Below are 25102 nucleotides of genomic sequence, written 5' to 3'. Positions count from 1 at the left end.
TCCACGTAGCTCTTTTATGAGCTGTAACTAGGTTATAAATACTGCAGGAATTACATTTTTTTCACTTGTTGCAATTGCTATAAGCATCTGTGTCATATGTTCCTCTTGACAGTCCTGTAGAAACTTTCTTAACAACTCCACCCCCCCCCCCCAAAAAAAAAAACAGCTTGACAAAAGCCTTATGAAGCAAATAAACCATTATATTAAAGAGCAAGGAAATTTTTTCAGGATATAAAATATAAGTATCTTTTTATATATGTTTCTTCTATCTATACACATAAAGTTTTTTTATATATATCCTGATCATACATAGATATTAATCTGAAGTAGTAACAGGTTTGTGAAACAGGTTTGCTTTATTTTCTCAGGAGTAATTGGCTATTTAAGAGCATTCATTTTAAACTTTGAGCATTCCTGCTTTTCACATGTCACGTGACATCATTGCTGCTCTGCAGCTGGGTGCACGTAATTCCTGAAATTTGGAATAAAAGCTTGAAGACCCACCCAGGGGTTTGACTTTCTCAGACAGATAAAATTCAGGAATTTTTAAAAACTGTAAGAATTACTCATGATTAGACTTTTTTTTTTTTTTTTTTAAATTCAGGATCATGTAGGCTTTGCCTAAATGGCCATCATTCCTAAAAAAGTAATACAGCTACTGTCACATTTAATTCCATTTAAAGATAATTTTTTTTTCTAGCCAGACTTACAAGAAAGGGAAACACACGTACCTTTTGTCCAACTCCAGAACAATACGGCCGTCTTCGTCTAGTTTATTTAATTGCTTCTCTGCCAGAGATTGTGGGAAGTCTGTCTCTTTCCCAGATGAGTGTCCCATGCCGTTTAGAATACACCAAATGTTTTGAATTTCCTGATCTGTAAATGTCTGTCCAAACCCCAGCTATTGCCACTAAAGAGTTACATGTGCTGTCTCCGCTGTGGTAGGCTCAGTCTGCAGTCTGTTTAAAATCTAAGCGCCTACCGAGGGCCGCTTGCAATAGACTCCTTGTGCACTTTTGTGCTACTAAACCTCTGTCTACTCCTCGCATCAAGCTGAAGTGAAGACCCATAAGTGTGACTAGTACTAATTTGCTTTTAAACATGAGGGCGTATCGCGGGAAGTCTCAGCTCTGGTTTTGCATCTAAAGTGTGAAGACGGTAAGAGCTTTTTTTATCAGCTGAGATGGGATATAATATGGGGCAGGATTCTGAGATTTCTCCAAAAAGCCAGCAAATGAACAGATATATAAGCACAGAGAGAAGGCTGATGCAGAAGACGACAGAAGGTGATGAGAGAGGGACAAAGCCATGGGAGGGACTGCATGCCACTCTGGTCACCCCTTCCACTGTAGGGACAGCCAGCAGACTCTGTTTCCTTCTTGTAGTGGTATCCCACAGTGGATAAGTGGCAGACAAGGAGGTCCAGCCTTCTTCTAGGAAGGTCCCCGAAGGCATCTCCCACAGGGATTTGTGGGCAGCTTGAACTAGGCTTAGGACAGGGGGTTGCAAGGTGGCAGCTCTGGGACCTTTAGGGCCTACTGGGACCTGAAGACCCAGACGCAGTGCAAGTGTAAAGAGCTTGAATCTGATATTACTGAAAGAGAGATGCCCTTGGAGGCATATACCCCCTACTGATGATGTGAAGTTTAATCAGTTAATGCTTATACAACAACAGAAAATGTAAAGAACTACTACAGCATTAATACGTAAAGCAATAGAACTGTCATGAAGATGCAGCAAGAGCTACAAAATAAGAGATTGCTATTAACTTCACTGGACTTAGGAATGATCCCCTAAACAAACCTACTGGGTGTTATTGCAAGTTAGCCCCTTTTGAATTTCAGGCTGATGGACGTGTTTACTTACTAACATGGGCTTGAAAGTCTTGAGGTTTATTATAGAGCTGTGTATTTACATCCCCCGTCGTTCTCCATGCTCTGTTGCAGCTCTAAACAATTACAGAGCCTACAGTTTCTTTACTCCAAACGCACGCCAAATAGTGTGCTTGCTTGTGACATATGATTCAGCACAGTGAAACAGGTCAGGAGAGCAGGATTTATCCCACGAATTTTCCTAAGAGGAGCACAAAAAGTGTAGATTTATTACGAAGGGAAATGGTTTGTGGTTTAGCATGGCATCCAGCATCGTAAGTGATAATTCTATTTTGTTTTGCAGTAGAGCGGAAATAAAATGTTTAGCATACAGGAAATGTTGAAATGGATATATTAGGCTCTGCTGATGTTTACTTCACGCATGTCACAAAAATTAGATTAGCTTGTCCAGTAAATCTTACTAACCAATAAAGCAACACAATGACTGTCATTAATCTCTTCAATTTTATACACACATCTTGTAAAAAGTTTATATATGTTTGAAACTAACCTTAAATGTATTGTTTTCTTTTCAAAACAGCGTGTTTCACTTTTTTTTTTTTTTAAGCTTCAAAGGAAGAAAAAAGCAGAGCTGTTTTGCAACAGGGCTTCTCTTTTTCTGTTTTTGAGCATCTCTTCATACATCTATGATCTGCTTGGCCGCTAAGAATGCGGAAGCCCTGTTTTTTGGCGGGCATGAACGAGAGCACAACTGTCTTGAAATCCTGCACACAAATACCTGAACTTATGGAGATCTTTTCAATACACGCACCAAGTTTTTTACTACCCATACTGTCTCTTCACCACAGTCTCACTCTTCCAGTGCCATACGTCAATAGAGGTTCCCCTCATGCTTCCACCCTCTTACGGCTGTGTTTCAGTATTAAGGATCTGAGGAAGATGGGATAGGATATGGGACATGACGTGATGTGACTGGGTGGGAAGAATGGCTGTGAGGGAGCGATTCTTGGGTTGAGAGAAGCTGTGGGAGAGAAGCAGTCCTATGTGGCCATAAGGCAATAGTGTGGAGGAGGGAAAAGGCTGCTGTGATGGCCAGAGCCAGGAGAAAGTTGGAAGAGGTCAGGAACTGATGAGGGAGCACACATTTGTTGAGGCACTGCTCAATTTTAAAATTTCAGTGGTTGGCCACATCTTAACTGTTATGGCGATGTTTGTATTTTGTTGAGACTCCTCTTGGTCAGAAGAATCTCAAGTCAAAGAAACTAAGACAAAGATGCACAACAGGGTCAACGCATTTGGTAGCATCTTCTAAAATCGGTAAATATTTAACCAACATAACTATGTGGCAAATGGTTTGATCTATAGTTTGCTAGAATTACAGAATGAATTCAGGCAGTAAAGTCTGCAAGAGGACTGCTGTCCTGCTTTGAGTTACAACTCAGTGCAGCCTGAAAGGCAGAATGACTAGGGACCCTTCTTAGTTTTAGGGCAGAAAAAGCCCCTTCAGTCTATGCCTTACTACAAGAAAACTGGAAGATAGCCAGCCAAAGAAGCATTAGTAACCGTTACAATCAAAGCTGTAAACTTTCAACAGCCCAAATCCAAAGCAAACAGTGAAGTCGTTAAGGCTTTAGGATGATCTGCGCTTTCCCCAGCAGATTTGTGTCTGTAGGAAACAGGATGTTACTGAGAGCTTTTCCCCTCCCAGCAGGCTCCAGCCGCGAGGACACAAGAAAAGGGGTGCCACTGCCGGCGCTCCAGTGATACGGGTGGATGCTGGGCTGCTCAGCAGCCCTTCGGGGTTTTGTTTTGCCTATGGGCTGAGCAGGGCAGAGGGAGTCTGCAGCCCCGCAATGCGGAGGGGAACAGTCCAGCTAACAATGTGGCTTGTTTTTCATGGACATGCTAGAGCAGGAGCTTTATCCCTATTCCCCCTGCAAGTGAGAAGGCTGTCAGTGGACTAACAGCTGCAGAGTGTAATTACTACTAGACTGAATCTCAAATGAGGTCATAATAATAAATATGGTAAACATTGTAAAGCACATTTGATGGTTGTCTTTAGCATCTCTAGCTCACTTAGTATCTGTGGCAGTCGTCATTTGATGACACCAGAGAAGGATAAATATTTTTATTTAAAAAAATTGGTTTAGATTTCCTCTGCTTCCGTCTTTCTCCTTCCCTATTCATCTACTGGCTCTCCAAATCTTTTTTTCAAGTATGCTGCTATTCAGACCCTTTCTGTTAAAGCCTACCTTCTTGCTACGAAAATCTTATAGAGAGATGGAGTGAGAGAGAGCGCAATACAAGGCAGACACTGTTTTGCAGTAAAATTTCTTAGATTTCTGGCATAACTATTTCTTTGCAGTAAATGTATGTTTTCCATCAGAGTTTGCTCTACCATGTGGCCTAATCTTCTTGATGTTTTGCCCAACGTATTATGAGCTCAAGCTACTATTTCTTTCCTTTGTACAAGCCAATAATATAAATGCTAGAGCAAATGGTATAAACCCCAATGGAAAACACATATCTATTTCATTGGGGTTATTAGTTGCCAATGGGAATAAACAGATTTCTGTCTTTGAAGAGCTCATTAGCTTTTAAGGAAAAAAAAACAAAGAAAACCTTTCTAGCCTTATAAATATACTGGGACCTGAAAACAAAATTTCATTTAGTATTTTTGGGAGCCTCCGCTGACCTTGGCTTTGGCAAATTTTGTGAGCTGTACTTTAGCCCACACAGCTTTAGATGCTTGCAGTTAATTTAGAAAATATCCATTAGTGCTTGTGTCCAAACTGCAGAAGGGTGTTGGTTTGGAAAACAACTGCCTGAGCTTCCCTGATGAATTCTTCTATTAGATCATCCCTGTCGCCAGCTTTATTCTTTCTATTTGAATACTTACCTTTTCCTCGAGGTTGACCAAGAGAGTTTTTTGCTTGGACAAGACATCGAAACTCTCTGAAAATCCTGTCCCTACATGGATGTGCCGTGTACTGCAGTAAGTGTAAATCTGCAGTTACCTGTCTCACTCCTGTGGTTTTTCATCTCTTGAAAAAGCAACTAGCAAGACACGTTGGGTCAAATATTGTGATTATTACTCCATCTAAATTGCTATTGAAGTTAAAAGGATTATTGTTCAAAAAAACACCGGGAAATCTGTCTTTTTTTTCCCAGAAGGCAGAAACCATCCTGCTAGTGGTGGTGTATGAAGAATGCATTTCTAGAGGGAATTTTAAACAGACGCTTTTAAGGATAGGTACCTCAAAATACAAACCAGTTTACAAACTGAAGAAAGAGCTTATGGATCTACAGCATCTATCTGAAAATTGTGGAAAAACTTATTTTGACTGTAGTGCTATTCACATTTGCAAATGGATTTTAAAAGTTAGCAAGGATGGCTGACAACGTAATTAGATCTAAAACTTTCATAGTCTAGGCTAAATAATGGTTACAATTCCTGAGTTGTTCACAGTTAAAATATGTGTACGAACAACTTATTTAATCTAAGGGAATATTATTGAAATACTCATGATGTGGTGGAAGCTCTTACAGAATAAAACAACTTTTTATGTATCAGCAGAACTGTGAATATAATTTTGGGTTTTTGTTGATATATAAAATGGCCATAGGTAGCATGACTATTGATACTCCAAGAATAAAAGCACGGCAGCCTTTGGACTCAGATTTCTATCACTGGCATCTCTGTGTCTTCAGGCTTGCAGCTACCTTGCTGTCTGTATTGGACTCTCTCCTTATAGACACCTTTTAAAATTAAAATCTCTGTTGTGGAGGATCATGACCACAGTCTCTTCTGCACTTCAACAATCTGCAATTCATGAGCTTATTTCATGCCCGCTCTTTTTCCTAGCACAATCGCTGGAAGTTTTTTTAGAAATGAAGACCTCATCTTTGCTGTGAAAATGACCTGCAGCTGGCAGATCTGTCAGCAGCTATTTCTTTTTTGACCTGCTGCCATGAGCTGTTATTAAGAGGACCTCAGCAGTGAGCACTAAGGGAACGAGATCACTTTCATTGGTGATAAAGGCAAGGAATGAGGGAGAATTTGTCTACCAGGTTTGAATCAGATTTTCTTCAATAGTGCTGATTTTTTTTTTTTTCCCTTCATTTTCAGATTTCACGGCCTAGCTCACTGTCAGCTGTGGGTCATCACAAAGCATCACCTTGGCTCTTATGTGTTTATAAAATTAATAATGATAGCCATGGATATCGTCTGTAGACTGAGCAACCTTCTCTCTTTATCTCCTACCGATGTTAAAGGAAGATTTTGTTACCCTTCAGAAAAATATTCAGCATTTTGCAGCCACTTTCCCTTTAAAAAGTTCCATAAAATATAAGAAATATAATCATAAATGATTGCTTGCAATCCTTCACCAAGGGTATTTGCCCCTGAACAAACAAAGTGGATTCGTGTGTACCGTAGTCTTAGAATGTATATCTTTATTTGGAGCCGAAAATAGAGTTGGAAGATCTCCGTGCAGAGAAATTTGAATCCAATGATAGTTTCTTTAGTCATGTAAGTAAAAAGAGCACAAAGAAAAAGCAGCAAAAACAGAGTTGAAAGGGAAGGCAATGGAGGCATAACCCAAAATTAGGTCAATATTTTACCTTTCAAGAAGGATGCTATAGTTGAATTCAAGAGAAAAGGCAGGATGGCTAGAGGGCATAAGAGAATGGAACTGGAAATTATTATGTCAAAGATAGTGAAATTCTGCTTTCACTTTAACGCTCTCAAGTCAGGGGAACTTTGTAATCTTCTTGCTGCATTATGACTCTCCTAGTCTTGTGCTTTTTTGGGCTATAGAGATCTATTCTTGCCTGCTACATACAAGGTAATCACAGAATCTGCATCTTCTTCCTTGCAAATACTTTCGTAAAGTTCCTTCCTCACTCTATGAGTTACTCTGGAAAAAAAATGAGGAGGAAGATTTCTATGCTAAAGATCTTTGTAAAATCTGAAGATCCATTTAGAAATATGGAATCTGAAATAATAAAACCAGTAAGCCTGAGTGAGGAAGTTTCGCCAGTATCTCGCTGAGTCCGTGACAGCTTAATATTTTAAAGAAGAGCCACAATAAGAATTTCAGTAACATGAGAAGACATCTGTGATTGGCCGAGTTTTTGGAAAGTGTGTGTTAAAGCAGGACAAAATAGGAAAGAAACTATTTTTGGTAATCTCACTCAGTGATCTTTAAAAATTGTAGGTTCAAGGATATGTTAAGGTCCTTGCATCCTTCCTGGACTTGTCCATAATTTTGGTCATGTTTGTCATATTTATTAAAAATCTTTTTGTTTTAAGATACAGACATCAGTATGTAAGCAGAGTTAGATGCTGCCTTATTAAATCAATTTGGGATGGTCTCCAGTAAAAAAAGAATACAATCAAATAGCAGCAGCAAACCCATCAGCGTTTCTCTGTCGTGCCCAACCCTGCAGTTAGAGCCTGCAGGCAACTCCTTTTTAAAAAGTCTCACATACTTTTTATTATAAAGCTGTGTATTGCTTTTTTAAAAGCCTAATTAAAGTCTATAGCAGGGTAAGAAATTCTCATCTTCTCAACTGGAACGTAGGATTCTTTTCTTGAGTCACATTCATTTATAGTGAGCTTATATAAGCTTGACAACGTGATTCAACAGTAGGTTTAAAGGTTGAACATAGATCTAGATTCATCTTATGTTATTTCTTTATATATAAAGCTAAACCCCTGGATGAGAATAAGCTTTAACATTAAGTTGGGGTTGCTGTGCCACCCAGAGGATGGTATAGGGTTCACTTTGATTGCATATATCTGCTTTATCCTTGCTGACATTAAAATGAGAAATAAATATATTGCTCTCTTCTCTAGTTTAGCAACTACAGGAATTTTGCTGAATTACTCAAAAATTAAACTTACTTCGTTGTTCAGACAGTGTGAAGAATGGAAAGTTGCAGCCTCAAAGTTCATTATTACAGAAAAACGTTGTGAACATGATAATAGACGGTATAGTGAAATTTTAATCATGAACTGCTTATGGATACTAGGGTAACATATATTCCTCAAGTAAACTGAGGGCCTTCCATTGTCAGGGTCTTATTTAATCATCACTGAAATCAGCATGATTTCCAGGATCATTCAGGCAATATCGGTAAGGGAAAAAGGGCATGATGTGGTCAAATCCGAGAAGTTCTGAACAGCTATATGCCGATATCCAGGATAAAATTCATTGTCAGCGTAGAGCTGGTCTCAAATCTAGCTTCATTAGGCCAAATGCTGCATTTAATTGTAACTCGGTAACAGAGTAACCTAAGTGTAACCTAGAGTCTCTGTTATAATGTTTATTGTTACTTCATTGTAATTCAATTTTCAGTCTGTCGTCTTTTCATAGCTCTTTAAAACTAGAGTGCTTTGCACTATATCTGCTTTAAAAAAAAAAAAGTACAGTATTTGAGGTTTAAAATGTTATGGATCATCTACTCTTAAAAAAGATTTCTCTCTTTAGAGCCAATTGGTTTCATAACAATATTTTAGTTGTATAAAGAAAATATTTTCTGTTGTGGCATTAAAAATATAGTAAAAATATAAATGTGAAGTCCACCTGTTCCGCAGCAGATAAAACCACATAATTAAGTGTGATTTGCTTTCACTGTCTACCTACACTGTATTTCCTTAATAAAAAGAAATTACAAAAAGAGATATTAAAAAACAAACAAACCTCAACCTAGTCACTTCTCAGTTCTGTGCTGCACATGGGACCCATCCTTATGGATCACTTCCATACTTACCCTCCACAAGTTAATCAACCCTGTGATCAATCTGTAGGTCCAGAGAGAATGCCTTTTTTCCATACTGCCTAATTTGTCTGTAAAACCAGATTAAGATTTTTGTGTTATTGTTGTACTATGACATCTTTTTCACATACAGTAAGAGTAACACACTTCAGTAATCCTCTTATACCAATAAAATTAAAATTTGTACGTGTCAATGTCCAGCTGAGTCACTCACTCTTGGTCATTAGGCTGACCAGCATAAAGACATGCCAAACAGGTTGCATTAAAATCTTTGCTGCTTTTTGAGCTGCTGCTTTTTGAGCTGCTGCTTTTCTTCCTGTAGGCAATGCTGATATCAAGTCTAAGCTGCCAAGCCGAGCTTATTGATTCTGATTCATCTCTGAGTGCGTGGTATCTTACCTAATACTAGGGTGTTTGATTAGTTGGAGGCAGTTGTTGAGTGGTTTAATATAATATTACAGCATCAGCTACCGTTTCTGAGCATTAACGTTCGCACTACTGTTAGATTTCACTTGTTATCCAGTGGTGCGTTATAGGTACACTGATTTCACTACCATAATTGCTTGCTGTTTTACTCGCACTGCTAACTATGAGATGTCCTCAGCCTAGCAAGAGTTGTCATCAAATATCCATAGTATTTTGCTCTTAATTTAGGGTGCTATTTGTTGAACTGCTCAGTTTCATGTCTCTGGTTGCATGGCTGGTACAAAGGTGAAAGCCTTGCTAAGTAAGATGACTGATAACACTTTCCTTGCTTTCCTTGCTTCAGGAGATTACAGAAGAGACTTTTTAAAGGATGTTTCAAATTTTTTTTAATTAAATAGTAATATTTTATGCTAAATCAAATAATTATATCAAATAATTTCAGGCATTTAGCTAAAAAAAATACTTCTGCTTGTGGACTGAGAGCAAAGAAACTTATTGCTCTAGGCAATACTTTAGTGCCCGTATGAATACTGACTCCTCAGAAAAGGCTCAAAACTTCAGGTTTCAGTAAGTAGCAACAAAGGAGCTAATGAAGGTCATTATGGACCCTGTGTGTTTAGTGGGTCCTTCTCTGGATCTTGCTCGTGATGCTGGTCTGGATACAGCAGAAGAGCAGTATACAGAATCCATATTCTATATGAACTTAATTAGACATCACTACAATCCGTTATGGCTAAGGACTTCCTTGTTACAGTCTAGACTGGTTGCTGATCTGGACTGACTTTAAATAATCTGAAAAAGAGTTGTTTTGCAGCCTATTAAATCACTGTTAAACCGATGTGTTCACAGTTATAGCTGCAATGTTGCCTAGCGTTCCTTTTCAAGACTTAGCATAGCAATGTCCTAAAGTAAGCATCACAGGTGATAACTGGAGTGTCAGGGAGAAAGATACTGGTAAAGACTGTGTTTTATGCCATGACTGTTCAAGAAAAAATATATGAGCTTTTTTTTCCATGACATCTGTAACATCTCAGTCACTGACTAGTTCCAAGTAATTGTCTACTCTTGGGGTTGGTTGAGTGTTTCATGATGAGGATTTTTTGTTATACTTGGATAAACTCACTAAAACTCAGACTTGAGTTTTGGCTTGCAAAGAAAAAGGCTGGCTTCAGAAAGGACAAATGGTTTTTTGGCGTGAGTTTTGGTCAACAGTATCTCTTGGTGAGACTCTAGAAGCATTGGGGCAGTTTCAGACTGAGATATGTGTCAAACACACAAGTTGTTTTTGATCAATGAAATTGTCGGGGAGGAGAACAAGATACCATTCTATTTGTACTTAAAACCGGTGAAAACCAGCTTAAGACCTCATTTCTTTTTGCACTGATAAATTCTCTAATTACTAACCTGCTATCAAATGTTTCTTCTGTGACAGCAGATGCAGTCAGAGCAAAAAAATCTAAATCCTGGTTATTCTCATGTTTTATGGTTTTGTATGGCACGAAACGGCACTGATCTTTAATGTCTGGTTGCCACCTAACAATAAATGAGAATCAGGTTTCAAAATCTGATTAGCGCCATAAGTTACTGTTGTTATTTGAACAAAAGGGGTTATAACTATAGCCCTTCACGACAGAGAAAAATCCAGCTTGAAGTAGACCATTTTACTTATTTATTGCCGAAGAACAATCTTCTGTGTCTTTTACTCCTGTTTTCAAGGCAAAGTGTGAAGGTGATTTTAAAAAATAATAATAATAGTTGCGCCTATCACCCAACTTTACATTTTAATATCACTAGGTACCATACCAAGAGTCACCTTGTCTCTCTTGTTCAGGGCATGTATGCAGGTAAGTTTACAGGGAATGAAATTATGCAGAAAAGTTACCCTTGTAAAAACTACTCCGAAGAGCTGAGAGAGCTCTGCCTTTTATTAGGAGGGTTTGTAACTGGGGACTCTGACACGCAAATTTTCAGCTGATAGGGTTACAGTGGCTCGTAGAAAGTGTTTTCACAGAAAGCAAACGTTTGCCCTTCCAACTCATTTCCAGATGCAATACAGAGTTTAGGGTCTGTGGGTTTTTGTTTTTTTTTTAAAAAACTTGTATCTCCATAAGTTTCTTCGTTCCTCCATAAATCAAAAATGGCTTCTCTTAGAAGAGGGCTACTGTGGCAGCTGAGAGAACCTTAAGTAGTCAAGCAAATATTCACTGTTTTATTCATGACAAACTGGAAGCAAAATCTTTTCAAATGAAGGGTTTTTCATAATTAAACACCCTAAATGGGGTTGTTGAAATGTTTGGGAAGATGCTAATCAGTATATGTGAAATCCATGCAGAATTTTCCTTTTCCATAAAAGGAACTCCAGTTCAGTTGTCATAATTTGTAATCTTTACTGGGGTAATCCTGGCAGGCTTGGCAGGATCCTCAGCATGCCTCTTGTTTGGGTCACAAATAAATGATTGCTGTCCTGTCTATGCCATGTCAACAGGGAGATTAAAGAGCCTAGTCCTTTGACACAAGTTTTCTAGTTTAATGCTCCGGGGTTGTCTGGCCCTTTCTGGCTGCGATTTGGTGGGATTGCCTGCATGCCCTCCTACTGCTGCGTTAGAGGGTTTCCCATTATGCAGCCTTTCCAGCTTCTTTCTTTTTTGTTGAAGCTTGTACTGTTTTGGAGCAAATCCTAGTTCTAGTGTGTTGTCCTTGCCGCTTGTTTGTTTGGTATCTTCTGGTATTGGATCTGTTTGTTCCAGTCATTATTAGAATTTTTCTCTTGGTTTTGCTACAGGTCTGTTGTTTTTTTTTCTCTCTTTTTTTTTTTTTTTAATTCCTGCTCTCTTATTTGTGTCTCGTACTACCAGGGAGCCCTCTTCTCTTTGACAAAGATAAATCTCCATCTGACTCTTCTCCCTTATTTTGGCCTTCTGTTTCAATTTCTTGCCTGACGTTTTCCTGATTGTTGCTTCCAGGAAGTCTCAGGACATCCTTATTAATTATTCAACACATTTATCAATTGAGAAGGGGGAACCCAGATGTGGTGTTTGTGTGCAGGCGTATCCACGTGCAGTATGGACGCTCCTTTTACTGAGGGCCTTTGGGTTTGTCCATACACTTGGGCAGCGTTCCCAAATTCCTTCACGAATGAGAGAAAAGCAGAGCGTGGCTCTCCGCTCTCGCAGCCTCCTGGGAGCTGCATTTCAAGGCTATGACCCAGCTTTTCTTTGGTCTCCCTCCCCCTCACTCCCATAATTCATAAATCCTCTCAACCTATTGAAAACTACCCTACACACTCAAAGGTAAAAGATCCTGTTCCTTCCTCTCAACTGAAGTGTTGTATAGGACACTGTGTGTGTCTGTATCTGTCTGGTATGTAGGGTCCCAGTAATTTTCACAATCACTTACTAAAACCTATTGAAAGTATTATATTTGGGGGCATGCCTGGGGGAAACTATTCATGATCTCATGAGATTTTAAATTTTTCCTGGTATCTTTGTTTTTGTTGCACAGTATCTAAGGCAAGCTTCAAAGATTGTACATCCAGAACAAAACTGGACATTGAGTTCCCTCCATCTTTTTTGGCACAAATTCAATAACTCGTTATAGTAATTGATTGAAGAGGAAAAAACATCTTTCAACACAATAGAGCCATACATCTGGATTGTTCCTGGCACCCCACAGCTGGAATCCTCAGTTCATACTTGGAAAAATACAAACTTCTTGGTGTGCCTCTCCTCAGCATGCAAACACACACTTCATGTTCACTGCTGACTCTTGGGACTTTATAGGGGTATTGGTTAAATGGAAACTGAATCTTTTTAATATATCAGTGCCAGTTCACATCACCTAAAGGTGATTAATGTCAGTATTCATTGTCATCAAACAAAGAGCAAAAACACTGTATAAAGCAGACCTACTTTGGTATGGGCAATTGAAACAATAATCTCCAAAGTAAAATAACATCAAGTATTCATTTTGAAACAAGTAGGATGTAAAAAAATCCCTCAAACTATAGTTCTACTTTGGTTGGTTTTGAAAGGACACTGCAAATACCAGAATTCACTTCTATATTAACATGTGAAACTGGCTGATCTAAGAGCATATTATAACCCACTCGTGTCACTTCCTGTCATAAATCTGAGAACTACAATTTTGAGACAACTGTGGTGAGAAATAATCCAAAATTAGCTCTTAGGCAATAGCAGTGAATGAAATGAATGATGTTCTCATGGGAAAGGGTTAAGAAAAATCTTCTAGAACTGAAATTCAATTAATGGGACACTGAGCTAAAACACATACTGGTTCAGTAAGTCTGACTGTAGTTGACCCACTGTGTAAAATAAATAAATAAATAAAAAAAACCCAAACCAAAACAAAAAAACAGGGGCCATCAGACACCCTGGTGCTCTTACTAGGTCCCAAGTATTTATAAGTATGGAAATGCAATGTGTGCGCAGAAATAAACTTGCTCATAATCTCAATCTCGACCGTAGTTTGGTTTTTTTGTTGATTATCTTTGGTTTGTGTCTTTTTTTTTTTTTGGTGTCTTTCTTGCAGTACTGCTTTCCTACTTTTTTGTCCTATGGATTGCCTAGGCTTTCTAATAGGCAAAATTAGTGCTTGATCCAACAGTTATTGAAGCTAATGAAAGATTCTACCATTTACGTGGTTATATAGACACAAAACCATCTTTACTGACAGGCTAATACAGACTTTCCATGGTGTGCGTTATACCTGTTATTTTATCTATAGTTATTAGCAATGTAATTTTCTGTTTTAGCCTTCTGGCTTTCAGATGCTGCTATGAGCTAATTTTTTACTTTAAACTTTTAAAATTCCCTTAGACCTGATAGTTTCCAAAACTTCAGTCTTGCATTGTCCTTGACACAATGTATATCCCATTGCGTTTTCTTGATAGGGTTGGATTTCAATTATTTTTTAAGATCCTCTTTGGCTTTTATTTTCCTCCTGTGCTTGAGGTTGTGTGTTTCTTCTGCGATGTTTTTAAGAAGCCTCCATGCTGAGCTGAGTGATTGTAATTACTGAATTTTTGATGCCATATCGTGGGGGTTTTAGCTCTCTCTAAGTACTCTCTCCTTACCACAAAGCCAGTTTTTGGTATTATTTCTTTCCTCTAGACTGTTGTACTTTACTTATATTGTGGGTGCTTTTAGAAGATATTCACTGTGATCTTGCTGTGCTGTTGTTTCGTGCTGTGGCGCCACCCTAACCTGCACTGCTGTAATAAAACATCTCTTAGTATCCCACTAATTCTGTCATATCTCTCCAACAAAAAAAGTCAAATCTCTCTATTGCCACCTGCTCTGGTGCTCCACCTTCACATAACAGTTATAAGTTGTGTCTGCTCCTAGGTTTTCACAGAGATCGTAGGCAATTTCTGTTTGCTAGTGAATGCATGGCCACGTGTAGCGCAAGCAGAGTTTGTACTTCTGCCCACGATAAAGGGTATCGAATACTTGCCGGGTCCCATTCTTAAACGCTTCTTCTAATCGCCACGGTGCCAGGCGCTGCGATGGAGAGCAGGACGGTTGCTGCAGCTTGTTTCCAGGGAGTGTAAAAGAGAAATGCACAAACAGCTCCCCAGAGTACGGCCTTGCTAAGCAGTGGCTGAGGTACCACTTGTAACAGGAGGCGAGAGAAACAAGATTAGGAGGGGACAGAGGGAAAGCAAAAACACCGAGGAAAACATAAAGACTATGATGTGGAGATGGTTTGTTAACTACCCTTCCAGAGCTTAAGCATCTGACCTCGCTAGCAAAATGTCTCACTTCCCTCCAGCGGGTGGCTCATGAAAATAAGCTTGTACTGTATTAGCAAATATTCTTCTCTGATCTTGGTTGCATAACCCTAAGGTTGGGACAATCAGAGTAATAGTTGCTAACAAAACTTAATTTGGGTTCCTTCTGCATGAATATCATGAGGCAGTGTGCAACTCTGTCATTACCAAAAAAGGTAACGATAATAGCGATCATGGTGTTTTTGGAGGCAGACATTTGGTGAGCTCGCTATATTTGCATTCAACTAGATTAGATTAGATTTGGTGAGATCATTAGAGAAAAAGGTAAATTTTTTTTTTTTTAGTAGATTTTGTGCTCTCTGTGGAGCTGTGTTCTGATTGCTTGTTGAAAAATTACTATTTACTGTATCATGAGATAAGCTTTTAAAACTTCTTTCTGGTTGTTTGCTGGCTATTAAACCGAGAGAGATGTTCGCTGAAATGTTTCTACCTACCAGTTCCATAAACGCTTGAAATTTAGGGCCATTTTGAAAAATCAGGTCTTAGAGCTGTCATAGGTTAATAAAATGGCCATGCGGATAAGCATAATTCATTGGTTTATGGATACAAAATCCCCAGAAGAGAATAACAAATCACCATAATGTTTCCTAACGCTGAATCTGAAAGATATGAAAAATCGTAGGGAGGCAGAGAACATCCTATCGAGTACGCCTTGGGGAAGTTTACATGCCGTTTATTCCAGCTGATATAAAGAATATACCTCACTCAGGACGCTCAGAACTCTGTTGTTATCGTCGCTCATTTTGCTCTAACAGCAGAATACAGAAAATAAAATAGCGCTCTAAGTGCTAACTTTTTTTTTCCACTGGTCTTTTGGAGATAGCAAAATCACTCATATGTCTACGTGTCTTTGCTTTTGGATAATGTTTATTTTAGAAAAAGAAATGGTGTATTGTCCTGGAATACAATGTACCGATACTGTCTTATATCACTTAGTCATTTTGGAATACATTTCCTATGAAATAACACAAGATAAATATGTTGCATAGTTAGCTGTTATGCTTACAAAAGTTTTAAAGTCATGAGAGTTTTCTTGTCTGGGATCAGGACCAAATTCTATGTCAACAAATTTCCATACGCATTGCTGGATACCTTGTTTTAAGTCCTAAAGAGTTGTGCTTTTTCAAAGCCAAAGAAATTCTTTTTCAAGAACTTTTGCTTCTAATGTGCTGTTGATGAAGAAAAGCATGAGGAAATACTGAAAAGAAACTGAACTGTGCTGAAAGAGCCTCCTGTTGAACAGAACCGTTCATCAATTCCAACAGTAGCAGAAAGTAAATGGAAACGTGACCTGAATCAGCAGCTGAAAAAAGGGTAGAAGTTAAGCCTGTTAGAAATGCTTCTGTCAGATATTTGGCATAGTTTTGCCCTTAATATTATATGTCTAAAATGCTGTAGGTATGTTCTCAAAATAATAATAATAATAAAGCTGTAGTAGACATTAAAGCAATTTTGCTTGAAGAAGCAATGGAAGTTTAATAGAAACCATCTGTTAAGATGCTCAGACTCAAGAGGCCATTGTTTTAGCTGGTTATTTTGATCTTTTTCTGTGATTTTTTTTTAAACAACAAGTTCTTTGCAAAAATACTCTATTTAAATAAGCTCTAAATAAGAATTTCTATATCTTCCCCTTTTAGGGGAGAAAAATTTTCTACCACACTGCTGCTTTATTTATTTTATAACTGCTTATATGCCATCTTATTCACGGCAATAACCTCCTCTTGGAACCATTTGCTCTCTTACATTTAATGAGTTATTATTCTAAAGCTTTCTTGTAAGCATAACAGTAAGTTGAAGTACGTAATTAATATCTCATAATAGGCAGCTTTTTCTTCCTTCTTCTTTTACATTGAACTATACCTTCCACTCTGTAAGATGTACACGGGAATGAGATACAGTTAGAAGTCAGTAGTGTGATAGAGCCTCTCTCTGCAATGCTTGACAAATAAAACGTTTTCACTGAAGAAAAGCCATAGTAAAGCAACTCTCATATTTTCTCTACAAGCTTCTTAGCTTTGTGCTTTGCTTCATGTAGAGGCCATCTCAGTGCATAGCACGGCAGTGTAGGATAGAGTCCTCCGAGATAGCTTTAAATTAGCTGGTCTGCGAGCAACAGAGTTGGAGAAGCTAGAAAATTTAGCACAGGTAAAATGCCAGAGTGTTTTCTTTTTCTATGCAGGCTTTGCCTTTGGGCCGTTTCGCACGTGGCAATTTTGTGCTACCCTGACTCCTAGCAATGCCAAAACAGGCTGACGTAAAGCTGACCCTGGTAGGTGTACATGAGCTGCAGTCAGGGCAGTATAGATGTACCTAGGCAGTAAATCAAACTGTGGAAAAGGAAGCAGTCCTAGCAGCTGAGGAACTAGCAGATCAAGTGGACCAAGGCGATTTGCCCATAATTTATGGCCCTCAACTAGGAAAGGACTTGAATTCTTGTTCAGCTCAAAGTACCTGAGTAGATCTTGTGGCTTCTTCAGAGCTTATGTGTTTTGTCTGGTCATGTCCTAAAGCCAACGGATGCTTTGCCTAACGCAGGGTCAGGCTTTTCACTGCGCTTTTTGGATAATAGCATGTTTTTTGTCTACACTTAGCTTTGAAAATAGGACAGGAAGTTATTCTTTATTGCATAACCTTATTCACGCTCTTGCATCCCTGACAGCACTTCCATTTTAAGATACTGCTGTTGAAAGCAGGCTCTAATTTGATATCCAAAATAACGTTCAAAGCAAAAAGTAATGTTTTATAGATCATCAGTAACCTAGATGTTGTGCTTGGGGTGATACATAATATATGTATGTCATTTCTAGTTTGTGTTGGTGTATCTTGATTTTTGTGTAGGTAGATGGTGAAATCCTTGCAAAGTTCACTTCAGTAAATATGTAGCTGTAGAGCTCCCTCTAGCAGAGTTTTGTTCTTCACATTCATTTTATCCTGTGTCTCCTGAAATGGCTGTACAACTGCTTTTCTTTTTGTTTTCTTAAAAAGTGGTGTTTCTCACGGGTGTTTTTTTCAGCAGTCAGGACTATATATCCTGGGCATCAAACTTAATTTGAAAGCTATCTATATGATAGAGCAATGTTATTGTCATCACAGATCTGAAAGAGGAGAAAAATATTTCTGTCTTTGAAAAGATATGAAAAGATGTCTGAAAATCACTTCAAAAGTACAGTCACCTCTACCCTCTAGCAAACATAACAACCCTGCTCAAAAAGGTGATAACTACTGTATTACCACTAAAAAAAAGTCAGATAATTCTTTTTGCAGCGTGCATATAATTGGAATTGCTAAATTGGTAAGTGGTGAATTGGGAAGGTACATTAATTTGAGCAGTGTGGTCAGTTTTTTCTGTAAAAGCTGGTCTTATATTAAACTATTTAACAAAATAATAAATTCATTTTTACTAAGGTGAAAATGCATTAATCTCACCATGAAGCTTGATTGTAGCATCCCTTTCATTAAGTGATATCAATTTGCTCTTTTAGTAAGTTTTTTCACTTATCTTGATGATTTGTATCCTTTTTATGATTTATACTGATTAAAATATATCTGATATGAAGCAGCAACTTTTTAGAGTTGCTAATTGTTTGCTGCTGTATTTTATTTCCTATACAATAAAAATATGTCTCATTAAGAAGATAAATATATATTTTGAATGAAATCTTCTATTGAAGGTGTAACAAGAAATAAAACAGATAATAAAAGGGTAATAAAGGCATCAATCGCCAATGTCATCCTAAAGGTATGAGGAACAGCAATGGAGTATTGTCATTAATACGGGACTGCCTCCACTGTGAACTATAAAATCACACAACTCACATTGGAACATGAAATCCTAAGATGGGATTTTTTTCTTCAAGACTGAGCCCCCAAAACCTTAGAACTTTAGTACCTACTGTTTGTCTACTATGATGCATATTCATCTGCCTAAAAACAATGATGACACTTGTTTTTGTTAAGCAATGTAAACTAGTGCTATAGATGTTAGGGAATCAAACAATGTAAATTACTGATAGGCATTATGAATTTTAAATCAGTCATTTAAAAGATGAAACTGGGATTCCAGCTATTTGGATCACTTATTTAAAGGGTGCTGCTTCTGTAACATGAACAGTGCTTTAGAAGAGAATTTGCAGCAGCTGGGCTAGTGAAAGGCCTTAAAATACTGTGCCTTTTGCAAAGCGCTGGAGGTTCCCAAAACTTCAGCACGCTTCAAGCTGAGAGCTGGTATGTCAGCGAGCCACTGAAGGAACCTTGCAGCTTCCATAACCATTAAAGGGAAAATGATGTTCTCTCTCTTTTTTTTTTCCCCCCTCCTCCTTTTTAAGTTGTCTCCTCACTCATTCATCAGCTTTGCTCATATTCATGAATCACAGTTCTCAACAGAAGACACACTCGCTTTGGTGTGCTGGCAAGCAGTCAAGAAAGGAAGAAAAGTAGGGAAAAATTACGATGTGTTAATATGGGCAAAATGACACTTTGCTGCCAGGCACATCTGAACTGCACTTTAGTGCTGATTCAATAAACGCAGCTGATCGTCCGTGTACTAAGGACTGAATGAACAGTTTGCTACAAAATGGTTTGCAGTGCAGAAAAGGGCAGGGGGGGGTGGGGAGGGCTTTACCGCTCGGTATATTTTTCTGAATGAGGCAGTAGTCCTTCTCACTAGCTTTTTTTCATAGGCCAAGAGGGAGGACGGGAGGAACAACTTGCTTTTTTGGCTTATTTCCACCACTGAGACGGCCATTTCATAGGTCAGGAGGGACAGTTAGAGGAAGAGCTCGCTTATTTGGCCAATTTCCACATAATTTCCTGCAATCAAACCATATACCCGTTTGCTTTTGCTGTGCCTTCCTCTGCTTTTTTTCCTCTCAAAGTCATACGAAACGAGAATGTCAACTGTGTGATCGTCTAAGCATGTAAGAACACGCGTGTTTCTTGGGTATCGAAGCTGAAAGGACTCTAATCTTCATGGCCTGAGGCTAGAAAGGAATAAAAATTTACCTACCTTTATATGAATATCAACTGGAAAACGGATATCATCAATGATGCTTTTAAATACACTCCAAAGTATCAGTAATAGCTACTATATCACACGTATACTATAAACAAACATATTTACCTTCCTTCTTGATAGCACTGAACTAAGCCTGTATGTAGGTTTCTGAATTCGGATTTCTTCTGGCCAGCCATTGGTTTAAAGATGAATTTAAGATTTTGGTTTGGAGTATATGGCCTGAGACCTCCCTGTATAATTTACCGCCCTCCAAACTTCTATAGCCACAGCTGAAGAGGCCATAAGAGGCCGTTTATCCTGGAGCACCCTTCTTTATAGCTACGAAGAAGGAAGCTATTAGTTAGGCATCGTCTGCAAGGCACCTGACTTTTAGAACTTGTTCTCCCCTTTAATCTGTAATAAACTGAATTTGTTACCTGACAGGTTGAATTATAAAGCCTTTTCCCCCCTTCTTCTTTGCTTTGCAAAAATATTTTATTTGGCTCCTTGTAATATTTGAGAAACTTTTCCAGAAGAGAGGTCTTTATTTCCAAAGATCAAAGGAGGTTGTTGCCCTAATATCTGCAGACTGATGGATGAGGGGATAATAGTACACGTAACGTACAAAGAAATTTCACTACATTAACAAGGAAACTATAGGTGCTGCTCTGGCACCAACTTGCAGATACTGAATACAGGTTTCCTGAGGCAAGAAATATCATTAACTGATCTGTATTTTGCAAATAGTTACCTTTCCTAGCTAACTGGAAGATGAAAAGGTTTATTCCCGTTTTTAAAAAGGAGCACAGGCCGGATATGCACAACAGTTACATTTAAAATAATAATCTCCCTTTAAAGCCATTTTCTGAGAATATTTATGGACAACTTAATCTGTACAACAGATTAGGCTAGTTTCAAGTCCCATATACCTCACACTTGCACAGAGGTGCTGCATTCTCCACTGAGCAGCTATAATGCTGTCTAATTTTATTTCTATATCTGTGCCTGCTTCTAAGAATAAGGTATCTAATTGAGTTTATGTCCTATGGCACCATTATTTTGATATGTGAAGCTTGAAAAGCATAACTGAGGTGATTCACTTATCTGTGAGACCTCCCACAACCTTACTAGTACTTTCTTTATGAGCTGAATGCTCATATTCTAATTCCAAAAGCCCAGGGGAGTCTAAAACATCCCTAGTGGAAGTACAGACTGGAGTAAGGTCCTCAAAACCTACGTGGTGATTTTTACTCTCACTTATTCAGGAGTGGTGAGGCTTCAGTGAGAAGCTGGTTTGGGTAGCTGCCATTTCCAGAAAGATGTGGGCTAGTTTGAGAGGGTCCATAGGAGAGCAGCAGTGCTCATCAGAGGTCTAGAAAGCAAGAATCTAGAACCATGACCCGTGAGAAAAGCCTGAGAGAATTTGTTTGGTCTAAAATAGGTAGGCCCCAGAGAGCAGTGATAAATGTGCAGAAGGCTGCTGTTGGAAAGGGGATGGTAAGCAAACGTTCCTCTCACCTGTAGCTAGAGAAGTAATGGCTTGGCAGTGCAACGAAAAAATTTAGATCAGACCTACGGAAAAACAGGTTTTCTAACAGCTGTGATAGTTTAATGCCCGAATTGATACCCCTTGGAGAGCAGGTATTTTCCATCACAGGTTTTCATGTCCTGATGGATTTGATAAGCACTTGTCAGGTGGGACAATGGTATTACAACCGTTTCCTGGTTGGGAAGAGGGATAAGTGGCCTGCCTAGTCTTATTTTTTTAGGATTACATGATGCTGAGAGGTGAATGAGAGGGAAGCTCTGCAGCATGCTGACCCTGCCTCTCCCAGCCTGACGAATAGCTCTGTAACTTAGCTTCTAGAGGAACAGAAAAGGGAAACATAGCTCAGCCTTTCTCTGTGGCGTTTTTCCACCTTTTTACACTTCCTTGAGCATGTGAGATATTGGAAAGTAAGCTAATGGTCAGAATTGATTTGTATGGATTGCAACCTTTTGTTCTCCTTGTAGATGCGTTCAAAGGCTCTGGCTGGTCAGAAGGCACATGCAAAGAAACTGGAGTCAGGAAAAGCTGCATAGAAATCAGGTGTGTGTGAAGCCCTTGCAGAACTGTTGCTTCCACGTGTTTGAGCTTATTTCCGCCTTATGACTGTACCTCTCACAAGAATTCTTCCATGGAGGAACAGCTGCATGTGTCCAAGGGGAGACATCCTGTACAAAGGGAAAGTGAGACCTTAAATATTTGTGTATAAGGAAGACAATATTTCATTGGAAAAAAAGTCCAGCTGAATAGCTCAAAAAGTTGTTGGTGATATGCAACTAAGAGTTCATATCCAGACCTAAGTCAGTAACAACCAAGAGTAAGTGGCAGTCAGATGATCACATGTGTATTCACACGTGGGAGTACGTTGTGGTCAGATGTATCCATGAAAAATAGTCACTTTGTCAAGTGCCTTACCTAGTCAGTTACCACCCCTACGGATATGTTTCTAGAGCCTGGTCCTCTCCTTTTCTTCTGGTTAAAATTAAGGTAAAAGTATGTGCGTGTATGCAGAGAAGCTTATACATTTAGAAAATGACTAAATGACTTTAAATGTTCCTTTTCCCACTGCCCTTCCTGTGTGGCTTTCAACAAATCACTTGACTGTGTCTTTGCTCTTTGTTCTACTAAAGTGAAGATATAAATACGCGTTCCTATTTTACAGGCATATGAGTAGAATAAAATACTGAAAGCTGTAAAAGGCTAGGATAGTAGGGCCTACAAAGTTACGGGTTAAGTACCGCTTAATTTGCTTTGTAATAAGCTATTATGTCGATTGTCTCTCAGAAATATTTATATTATTAGGAAATTTCCTCCTCTCTTTCTAAGAATAGCTGCTAGCTAGCCTTTTTGTGACAGGATTGCCATCCTTTCAGTTGTTTAGGCATAAATTTATACTATAAAATATATAGTTGCATATTTATTATATATAATACATATTATATTATATATTTTGTTTATAATAATAATGATAATAAATAAACAATAAATTTATAAATTTATACTAGCCCCAGGTACTATACTGTATAGTATTTATTTTGACTAACTAGAAATCTGTTTCCTTCATATTGGTCATGAAACAGTCTTATATTGCTGTCTCTGTGTGCAGGTGAAACCCTTGGTCTACCAGCTCTCACACTGGCAGAAAAAGCAGGAGCAACCATGGGCACCAGATTTACATCAGCTGGTTCAGAAAAGTTGTTTGCAAGTAATCCCAAGGTTTTCTGATGATACATAATAGTTTTCATTTTCTTGGAAGATGCAGCTTTTTGGATAAATCACCCCACTCCAGTGGAGGTCTCTGACCAGCTGCGGTGACGGACGCTTCCCTGCTTTGGCTCACGATGATGGTCATGCAGCTTATCAGCCTATTTCTACTGACCTCGCTTAAGCACACCAATTTCTTTGCTTTTATTCTTACCTATCTCAGCATAACTGGAGGGAGAGGAAGGAGGAGATAGGAACTGTAAAGCAAAACTAAGGACATCTCTCATGACACCAGTATTTTTTTTTTCCCCTTTGACTCAAGCGGTTTGGAGGCGGAGGGAGGAGAGTAGCTTGGAAACCCTTTAGCCATGTGCCCATGGCTTTTTGCCTGTTTAACAAGAGCATTGCACACCCTATGTTTTATGTTCTGTCACCTTGATTTCTCTATATTTTAGCGGGTCTCCCGGTGCCACTGTTTGCCATTGGTCTGCCTTCAAAGCAAGCGCCTGTGGGCAGTGCTCCTACAGAGTGCAACATACTGTACGCTTTGACAACTCATGTGGTCTTAATGGGTTTCCCAGTTACAGAGGCTAAAAGAGCAAGGCAGCCTGTTCTGCAGGCTACCACATAGCAGTTCTTATGAATAAATCCCTTAGATAGGAAAAAATAAATCATTTCTGCAATGTTTGTTTTTTATCTGGTAGGCATAATGAAATCTTTCTCTCCTGCGGCAGGGGAAAGTGCAAATAGGATTTCCGCAAAGTCATTTAAATGAATAATGACTTGGAGGCTAGTTAACTTCATTTCTATAAGCCTCATGGTCTCTTCAGTGTTTGCAGCTAGGTGACAATTTGAAGAGGGATGTCCAGAAATCAGTGATTATCTTTGCTCACCTACCCTACTGCATGTTTGCTTTAAATCTACATGGAGAGAAATATGGACTTCAGAAAAGAAGGCTGTTTTATAAGTCTCATCTTACAGAACAGCAAGGAAATGGAATTTGCCACACGGACCACTTCCTCTGATTTACTCACAGCTTTTGAAGCTGTATCTTCTCTTCATCCACTCTTGTTTTCTTTGACTTTGTTATCTTGATCAGCTTTCAGTCACCTCTGTAGTGGCTCCTTCTGATCCTGGATCTGATCTCTTCCCTCTTGCCTTCTTTGTTTATGTGTAAATTAATAGTGCAATATATGTTAAGTTGTAAAATAAAAACAGTAATACACCGACAACCATAGAGCAGTTTAAATACTTGAATATCTAAAACTCACTGAGTTTCCTAACCCCTTCTTAGAGCCATGGTTCACATTCTACAAGATTTCCCTTTCATATTTCTCACTTACATATTATCATTCCCATTCTCATGTTCTTAATTTTATGGTCAAGTTTATATGCTTTCAAACTATTCTTATTGGCAAAAAATACTGTTTTTTTTCCAGAAGCATTAACAGTGTTTGTACATTATGATTGTACTAGACCACTGCTTAAACTGAATATGCAAGTTAGGCAAAGGTATTTTTAACTCATTATGTAATTGTTAACATGATTGCCCCATTCCCCTGTATAGAATTAGGATAAATTCAGAAATAGACTAGTTACCTAGTAGGGTTGCATTAACTGTGTTCCTCTCAAGCTCTTACTAGTTTAAATACAGTATAAGTTTACATAGTTTTCGCTAATAATCCAATATATTTGTCAATTTTTCTGCTTTGACCATAAATGCCGTAGATTTTTGAACCTGGTCCCAGATGTTTGCAGTTCCTGCTAAAGACTTTCCTTTGTTCTGTGGTTTGCACTTCTGTTTGCTGTCCCCACATCCTTTAATGTGGGGACGTGAGGGTGGGGAGAAGATGAAGAAACCTGGTGAAGTTCCCTGACTTGGATTCTGACGTAAATTAGAAACTGTTATAAAGTCTTTAAATAGTAACGTTACAGTCCCTAATGGGAGGAGAATAATTTCCTAGTGGGGAGCAGAACTCTATTTTTGCACCTTTTTTGATTATCTGAAA

The 25102-nt window shown here is 38.6% G+C and overlaps 1 long non-coding RNA gene across 1 annotated transcript; it reads left to right on the top strand.

The window, feature by feature from the left end:
- Positions 1-1114: 1114 nt before the first annotated feature.
- Positions 1115-23160, top strand: LOC138064069 (uncharacterized). The gene is made up of 3 exons (XR_011137304.1): positions 1115-1158; positions 21857-21932; positions 22996-23160. It is a non-coding gene; the product is annotated as an uncharacterized lncRNA (long non-coding RNA).
- Positions 23161-25102: the final 1942 nt, after the last annotated feature.

This window comes from Struthio camelus, chromosome W, assembly GCF_040807025.1.
Source record: "Struthio camelus isolate bStrCam1 chromosome W, bStrCam1.hap1, whole genome shotgun sequence".
In the NCBI taxonomy this organism is placed as follows: Eukaryota; Metazoa; Chordata; class Aves; order Struthioniformes; family Struthionidae; genus Struthio; species Struthio camelus.
This window is presented reverse-complemented; position numbering and strand designations above follow the sequence as displayed.